Source organism: Pinus tabuliformis, chromosome 3_1 (assembly GCF_031772625.1).
Source record: "Pinus tabuliformis cultivar Carrire ecotype Pingquan chromosome 3_1, CPIR1, whole genome shotgun sequence".
Taxonomy (NCBI): domain Eukaryota; kingdom Viridiplantae; phylum Streptophyta; class Pinopsida; order Pinales; family Pinaceae; genus Pinus; species Pinus tabuliformis.
Window position 1 is genome coordinate 615466042 of NC_142301.1, and position 9680 is coordinate 615475721.

Sequence of the window (9680 nt, forward strand, 5' to 3'; positions counted from 1 at the left end):
AATAGATTTAGATCAATGGTTGAGATTAAATGCTCATTTAAATCTCACTTTCTATTTTTTAATTCACCCCACTTTAATAAAAACCCACTTAGTCATTTATTTCCAAAGTCACTTTTCCTTTTTAATTTTTCATTGACTTTATAAAAGTCACTTTAAAATTAGACTTAATAACTTTATCACTTAAAGTCACTTTTAAATTAGATTTAACTTTATAAAATTATAAAGTCACTTTAGGAGAAAAATTAAATTCTTTTGGACACTTTTCCCTAGGCCAAAGATCAAAGCCTAAGGGAACCACCTGTCCTCCGGTACCAAATTTCAACAATAGGGGTGATTTCATCAAAGATTTGTTCAGCAAATCGTTCCAGAAAGACTCCCTACCTTGGCAGGGGCCATAAATATTAACAATCATAAAGGGAAGGGAAAGATCTAGGGAAATGATCTCCATACCCATTACTTGTTTCGACCCCCATAGGTTCATGACCTTAATTCTTCCTTCTTTGTAGCCTATTGCCAACCCCCCGGAATGGCCTGATGAGTCGATTGCTGTGAATTTCCAACCTGGGAGGAGGGAGTTTAACATATTTTCCACTTCCGACCCTTTTCCCAGAGTTTCTTGAAGGAAGATAATGTCAGATTTAGAGGAAAGGAGCCAATCTCTAAGGGCCAGTTTTTTAGGTTTGCTGGCCAAACCTCTGCAATTCCATGAAGACAGGATCATTTGATTACTGAGCCGGGGTTCTGCACCGCTCTAAGTACCCCAGGAATTGAGTATTGTTTCCCATCAGCTACATCCAACTTCGCTTTTAGCTTTGCCTTCGATAGGTCCGAAATTCTACCTCTCTTGTTTTTTGGTAAGCTTTGGGAGGCCATAACCCCTAAACCACCTACAGAAACAGACGGCCCGGACTTCCCAACCATTGATCTGAGATTATAGGGGCATGGAGTCTGAGGGACAGGATGACCAAGAGGAGGCCACTTATCATCACTATTTAAATCTAGAGAGGGAATGGCAGCCGAAAGAGTGTCGATGTCAGGAGAGCCCGCAAGATGATCAGTGATTTGGTTTAAACCATTATTAGGAGAAGAATGAAGCGAAGGAGAATTTTGATGGTTATCAGATATATGCCCTGGAAAAAGAAAAGAGGAAGGAGGAGGATCTGGACACTTACCCTTCTCAGGTACTGAGGCATCGGGCTGATCATCACTTGAAACTTTTGCAATCTCCTCCTTAGAATCCTCCATTTGTGCTTCTGGGTCCTTAACCGCTTCATGGGGCTGGGAATCCACCGGTACTTCTGCGTTCTGCCCCCCCTCCGTCTCCATGTCTTCAGCGTTCTGCTCTGCCATGCCTTTTTCCTCTTGAGGCACGGGTCCATGCCTGAAAACTGGTTGGCTTGGAAAAGGGGTCCTCCGGAATCGCCTTCTTCTTCTGGCCTGCGTGCAATCCTTGGCAAGGTGACCATATTCATGGCATTGATGGCATCGGAAAGGCAGATGCTCATAATCCAATATCTGTTCGAAAACGTAATCTTTGTATTGGAGATTGATTTTTTGCGCAAGACCGTTGCTGGGATTAAGACTCACCAATATGCGTGCCATCGCTCTATCTTTGGTCTGCAAGAAAGACATATCTGCCTCCAAGAAAGTTCCCAATCTGTTACCGATGGATTTGAAAACTACTTCGGTCCAAAGGAACGACGGAAGACCCGGGGCCCTTACCCAAACCGGGAAAACATCGGTTTTTTCTTTGAAAGCATCAAACAAGGGACTCCACTTTTTCAACAGGACTGGAATATTGTCGATAATCCAATTCCTACCAAGCACCCACTTCGCTGCCTCCTTATCCTCGAACTTGAGCATAAACCAGCCCTTAGCTAGAGCTAAGGCTTCAAACCCCAGGGGTCTGTCACGGACAAAACGTTGTTCTCCCCATGTCTGCAAGAAGCCTAACGAAAACTTCTTACCTCTTGCCCTGCCTACCAGCGTGCACTCTGCCATTACTAGGGTTTCATCGATAGAGACCTCCATGCAGAGGATCAGGTTGCCCTCCAACTCCTGGGATCCAATCGGCCTTTGGGTTTTCCTTTTTCCCCCTTTTTTCCCAGAACCCTCAACTGAAACCCTAGCTTCCTCAAAAGGACCGGTCCATTCTGGTTCCTCCAAGGGCGGAACCGATAGATTCTCTACCTCCGAAAAAGACTAATAAGGCCCAGTGTTATCAGGTAACGGGATATCTGCTTTGAAACTCCCATCCGGCGGTACATTGTAGCCTTCCGGCTCTCCCTCGAGGCTGCCAATCTGGCCGTTGCGCCCTCCTGCATCGTTTTCATTTGAAAAAGAAGGGTTTCTTAGCGGAGAGACCCTAGATAGCGAAGAAACCCTTTCAGAACCCCTGTTTCTGCCTGACCCAGAAGAAAGCCCTAAATTTACCACATCCTCAATGCCTCCTGAAAGAAGAAATCTTCCCGACCCTGCTTTGCCCTTAGAACTGGGAGAATGACCCGCTGTGAACACTCTACCCGCTGCTTCTTCACTAGCTGGCTGCTTTTGGAGTACTTGTCTGCGAGCCTGGATGGCAAAACTGTCATGGTCCTTACCGGTTTGCTGTGACAAAACCTTATTTCCTTGTGAAACCGGGATTAACTTGGAGTATTCAAACCCCCCGAAGTACCGCTCCACATTTTGTACTGTCGGTTCCTTCCCCCAAACAGAAAGAATGTCTTCCAATTCCGGGTCCAAGTCGACCAATTCGTTGGGGCTTACCATGGTTACGGGAGCCGTTCCAAGATAACCGCCTCAAACAGTGCTAGATGCCAGCAAAACCTTGTCCTTACTCTGGTAAAACGGGAAAAGCGAAACTAGCCTTTTCGATTGCTGATGGAGGGGTAACACCCGTCTTACTGCGAAAACACTTTCGAACAACCTCCAGCTGCCAGTCGAATCAGATAAACCTATTCCAGCTCCTTCTGCTGCACACGGACAACGACATCTTGATCCCTACCCGTGCCCTGTGCGAGGTTCTGCCCGTAACCCTAGCTGCCAAACCCTAGCCATCGCAGTGTTTTGTTCTACCGCATCCGACTTTGGTGAGGACTTAGGAGCAAGGCATAAGAAAAATTCTGCTGGAACTTCGAATGCTACAAACCCAGAATTCAGTAGACCAAGAACTCAACCGAGTCACCGACCAAGTAACCAGTAAGTTAGCTAGATATCTCTTTGAGGCAGTAGCGTTTTGTTTTTTTATTTTTAATAAATTGAATTTTTCTCTTTGATTGGTGGAACTTCCTCTGCAACTTTTTAATTGTATCATTTTTTGTAAAGAAATTGTATCATTTTCTGTTATTCTTTACAAAGATTTGATTTTTCTCTTTTCTTTTGTGCAGAGAATTGGTGTAAATGGGTCAAATAGACATTTGAGAGGGATATCAAAACCAGCACATCCACAATCATGGGTTTCAGCGAGAGTAGTAGGAGGACGACACCAGATAAATGCCTTCTTCAATCCTCCTGATGATCCCATTGTGCAAAAGGCTATCAAGGTAGATCCCAAACCATAATCAGCTATACCCAATTTATTTATATATATACACACTTCAGCCTGGCTATATATTCATTAAACATACCATTCGGATGTCGCTGTGTATACTTGGCTATGTATTGTAATTATTCCGGCCCATAATCAAGTAAAATCCATATGATAACAAGGTTGATTAAAAATAGCGGCATGCATCAATTAAAAGACACATTCTTGATAGAGGGTAGGATTTATCTCAACATATATGCTTTATCTATGAGAGGAGCATTTTTGCATTCTGCTAAACATTTAAGTAATATTACCAAATCTTTAGGATATGGAAGTAAAATTGGATGTTACATAATGAAATAATGAACCTACTCATATATAGTGTATTGTGGAAATACTTCCATGTACATTCTTGCTTCCAATCTCGGCAGATTTGTGTGCCAACCATACTCCAGGCCCTGGACTACTAATTTGCTAGTGTCCCCTTAACATGGATCTATTCTTGTATTGCATGTTTCACAGAGGGAAGTGAGATGTTTTACAGCATTTGTAGGGGACATGGGGAGATGCCCACCTAGAGGAAGACTATATATCCTGTGTTTATTAACAATCCAAAGTTCATTTATGACAATCTTAGATCAGTACAGTGAACACGTGAACGCTAGCAATAAGCAATATCCAAAACATCAAGGCTAATGGATCCCTTACCTGGGTTGTAGAATGAGACTTGATTTGCAATCATAACAGGCATGCATTGAAAGCTATTCTGGAATCTAACCCATATTGACAACCACAATCACATCGCAGTTAGCTCCAATGGTTGGGAACATATTGTTCTCAATACAATTTGCAACTCCAAATGTAGTGAACACAGGAGGACTATTGTTTTGAGTAAAGTAACAAAGTCCTCGTTTAATATCATATCCACAACCGATGGTGGCTCCGATCCTATTCTAGGGATTGCCAAAGAAACATACTTCTCCTGCACCTCCAATCGAAACATCATCTAGACCAGGAAATCTGAAAGGAGGGGTCGGCCTGCAAGCCAACCCAATAGCCAGATTGCCATCAACAATCCCAACGCTCTTCGTCTTCTTCTTCGCATTGGGTCTGTGGGCAACTATGGAGACCTCAAAATAGTTACAAGCAACCCTAAAGCCCATACTCTCATTCCCATGCATCAGAGGAAGAATGCACTGAACTGACTGTGGTTTTCTCTTGGAGCCAATCAAGGGATTGAAATTGATTTCCTGCAGATCACACGAATTTAATGCAATGAAAGGTTCTGGGGACTGGAAGGCTTCCGTGCTAAGTCCATTGAATTCATTGAGAAGTTTATGGAATTCAAAATGCCAAGCTTCCCAGCCCTTGTCTGCACTGATCCATTCCTTTGAACTGTCAAAGGGAATTATAGGATTATGTTCTCTCCATTGCCCGGCAAAGTTGGTTCTTCGCTCCCATAATTTTTTCTCTCTTATTGATAGGAAATGTAAGGCTGCCCAGAAGCAGTAGCAGAGAAGGCAACACTCCAGAACATACTTTATCTTCCATCGATAAAATTGAAACTATAAAACACAGATGCAAACCAATAATGATACATGATGTTTATTAACAGATGTGAAATTCATTACTATCTCACCTCTTCTGGAAGACTAGAGGACCACAATATTTTGTAGGGCATCATTTAAATACTTTTGAGAGAAAATTTCAGCCTCTTCCATAACTTTTTTCGCCGGGAAAAGCAATGAGGGATGCTCGAAATAAATTGAGGACAGAGGAAGGTGTTAATAGCAGGAAACAAGCCTGTAGCACTCAGGCTTCCAGCCTCCAGGGTACACCTTCGATATGGAGTTTTACACAACGCGAAAGGAGAAATTGCTTTTAGTTTCATTCATACACAGAAAATTGCTAACCCAATACATTAGACACGTGGCTTTAATATATAGCCAACTGGAGTCTTTATTTGAGTAGCAATCTTCTTGTGTAAAACCTTATTGTTCATGGAATTTTCCACGTGGCGGGGACACATCCTTTGGATCAAATGGATCTTCATACACCTCATAACCACATGCCAAGGCTATCCACTGCTGAAGAGTTGCTTTTTTAGCTTGAATGTAGAAGTCCCTTTTCCCCTTTCCGTACCTGTACATATGTCTCCTGCATGAGTTGATGTGGTTGTTTATAATCAATGGGATAACTTGGTTGCTCATGGCAACCAAAGTTCTATTTTTTGTGTTTGGGTGTGTGTTTTTAGGGTTCTTCTTGGATCAACCAATTCAAATTAGAATTGGCTGGTTCGACTGATTATTAAACCAAACTGTCCTCTTCGAAACCAAATGCGCAAAAAAGGAAATTATCCTATTTTTGAAATTTATATATAACTCCATTACTTTGATGTTCAATAGTCATAATCGGTTTCGTGGGAACATCTTGATTTTTTTTTCAGAGAAAAAAAAACCAGCATAGTTTTATATTAAGAGAATATAAAAGGACATATAACAATACATAAGGCAAATGGACGAGCTATAACGAGCCTCCCAACAGTTTGCACCATTGACAGGTAGCCATATCGTCCAAAGATTGGATCCAGAAAAAAGCCCCTAACAGAGCCATCTAAATAACCATATGTCCAAAGTAACCACAGATTGCGACAGATTACAGAAGTTGGAAAAAGGTGACAGCCTCCTAAAGGAAAAAGTGATTCCTCCTATATAGTTTACATTTTAAGTGCTAACCTGTAGGATCAGGTTTATTATACAAGAAAATAAATAAATAAAATGTACTAAATAAAAGTGTAATGTTAAACCTGATTTCTATTTATAATAAAATGAATGTTGTAATCGAATAGGCTGAGAAAATGTTAAGAAAATGAGGGAAGCACATATACTGAAGATGAGGTAACGATCCCTTAAATGTAAACTAAACTAGAGTCAAGCCCACCCTTCCTGGGAAATTGGGAATAATAAAAAAAAGGGTCTTTGCATGTACTTCAGCGTGAAAGTTTGTGTGATTTGCCTTTTCACGTATTCCTTTTGGGTAGTTTGGTACGGGAATATATATTTTTTCACTTTATAACATTATTTTTTTTTGTTGTTTCTATATATATTTCTTATCTATTTTATCACTATTTCCATCTTAAAAAAAACTCATAATATTTAAATAATCTGGAAAATTTGCAAAAAAGTTTGATCAGATTGAGCAATGAGACTTGAGCCGAATGGTACAACAAAGAATGGAAAATTTGAACAATTATGAGTACAATTTGAAATTAGATAAAACTTGTACAAATAATTTTTAAAAATCATATGATGAGTAGTTTAAAAATAAAAATCATAAAAAAATTCCTTGACGAATAGGGTCCGCGGCGGTCGTGGCGCCACCACCACCACCGACGGAATGCGAGAGTATACTATACGGGTATACGTTGAATTTTAAGTTTGAATGTGACAACCACGAATTTGATTGCGACGATATACTATACAGATATACATTGAATTTTAAGTTTGAATTTGACAACCCCGCTTGAAATTTGAATTTTGAATTTATATTTACCGTCGCCGAACTTTGATATGCATTCGTAATTCTTAAGTGGATTCAATATTAAGATCTGCAAGAATCCCAGCAGCAGAATAGAGCATACATCTGAGCAGAGAGAATACATGAAACCTCCTCGTAGGGATAACCTGAAACCTCTTTGCAGGGATAACCTTTCCCTTGGCGGACATGAAGTCGTGCGCAGTGCCAATGGAGTTTGGATTTTTTGTTCAAATTTTGACATATTTCAAATCAGATAGTGCAGATTTCTGGAATTGCTTACAAAATTTTCACTTCTAAATTAAGAAAACATCAAAATTACTAAAAACTATTGGTGACCTGTAACTTCGAAATTTGGAGAATGTTGAGAGAGCTAAAACTGTAAAATAAAAAATAAAAAATAAAAATAATAGATCTGAACTGTGTGCCATACAAACTTATCATATCATTATACAAACCCTGCAATGGAGGTGGATTTTTTATATTTCCAATGAGATTGCTTTTAAATGTTTGAACGATGTGTTTTTGCTTCAAATTTTATGTGAAAGTATTCGCTGAGTTCAAGAGGAATGAATATGTGCAATGGATTCGTGCTTTTTAAAGACACTTTGCCCTCGTTTTCTCCAGTGAATTCACACTTTGTAAATGCTTTTATTTGATTCCTCCCTCACTGTATTCTGAAGTAGTTTAAATTGTTTTTTATATGATAGCAGGTTATTTGTGACCTGGGAGTGAACTCGATAACACTGTAAATAATAACTTCAAACTTTTCATTTTCAATTGTTTTCTCTTTTACTTCACTGGGTGACGGATGAGATTGGTTTACTTTATTATTTTTAATTTTAAAAATAGTGTGTAATAACCGAACCATATGTAATTGGTTATTAGTTTTCATTTTAAAAACAATACGTAATCTCATTTTCGTTTTCCATTCATCTTTTTTTCATTATAATTCTTCCCACAGATAGATCACCCTAAAATTCGGGTGAGTGATGTTTGTAGAGGTTTCAAATAGCGTCGTTCAACTGCAAAAATGGAGCCAAATAATTTGCAAGATGGTCGAATGCAACTTTGAGTTTGTGTAAAAATTAGGAGTTAATATGATGGGGTATGTGTTGTATATATGTTCGCCCAAAAAACCTTTCATGCATGCATTAGCCATTCATGTATATTATATATTATATATATTGTGTGGTATATATGTTGATAAAGTGTAAATATTTTAAGTTATAGGTAATAAGACTTTGATTTTTTTTTTTTAATTTAATTTTTGATAATTATTAAGAAAATGGTAGAGATTTAAGCTTTCTAAAATATTTTAAAAGATTTTTATTAGTAGTTATATGAAGATCAATTAGTTATATGAAGATCAGTTGTAGTATTTTAGATATATGGTAATAATAAGTATGATATAGATTTTATAGTATTTTAGACATGGTATAACATTAATCTGTTGTATTGTAATAAAGTCTATTTACAAGTTAAAAAATTCATAATAAAATGACATAAATTTCCATAGTTAAGAATATTGTTACATATATTTTTAAATTATATATGTTTAATGATTATTATTATTATTATTAAAAAATAAAGTTATAATTTAATTGATTTTGTATCAACTTAACTATATTAAATATATTATGAGATAAGTGTTTCTATGCTTATTTAAATTTAATTTATATGATTGACTAGTTATGAGGTATTTTGAAAATAATAATAAGACATTTAAATACAGTTAAGTAACATTTAATTTTAAAGTATTTTGAATGCGTGTAATAGAAAAATATTTTATTATGCCTTGGAGTATGATTTAATTTTTTTTACTTAGCTAAGAGATTATTTGCCTTGGATGTAAGAAAATAAGTTAACGATCCATAATTTAAAGGCATCTAGTAAGAGTGAAAGCTTACCTTCGACATGGTTTTCCTTGAATAACAATAATAATAGTAGTCAACTATATTTTTCCTCATTACTCATTTGAGCGCTAAATTATGATCAATTTTCTTCTTGTGTAACAAAAAAATTATTTAACTATTAAATTTTAAAAATTAAAAATATATTTTATTAAATATAAATCAATATTTAAATATAAAAATTTAATAAATGAATATTTAAATATAAAAATTTAAACATATTTATTAAATATAAAGGAATATTTAAATATAAAATTAAAATATATTTTATTAAATATAAATTAAAATTTTAATAAATGAATATTTTAATATAAAAATTAAAAATATATTTTATTAAATATAAATTAATATTTTAATATATTTAATAAAATGAAAATTTCATTTTTACAAACTATTTCTAAATTTTCTAAATGAGATTAGTTCTTTAATGAAAAAAAACATATTTAACTACACGATTTTTTTATTATTAATTTAATGGAATCGTTACATGTAGATAATAATAAGTTTATATAACATATAGAATTTATTCAAAATTAAATTAAATTAAAATTTATGATATATAAATGATATTAACTTTTGTTGAATTGAGACTTCTGTGATCCATAATAGTTATAAGAAGAGCTTCGGCGTAAATCACATATAGAAAGACCTTTTTCGACGAGTTTCGAGCCAGCAAGTGTGGCTCATCGTCAGGACAAGTTGAAGAA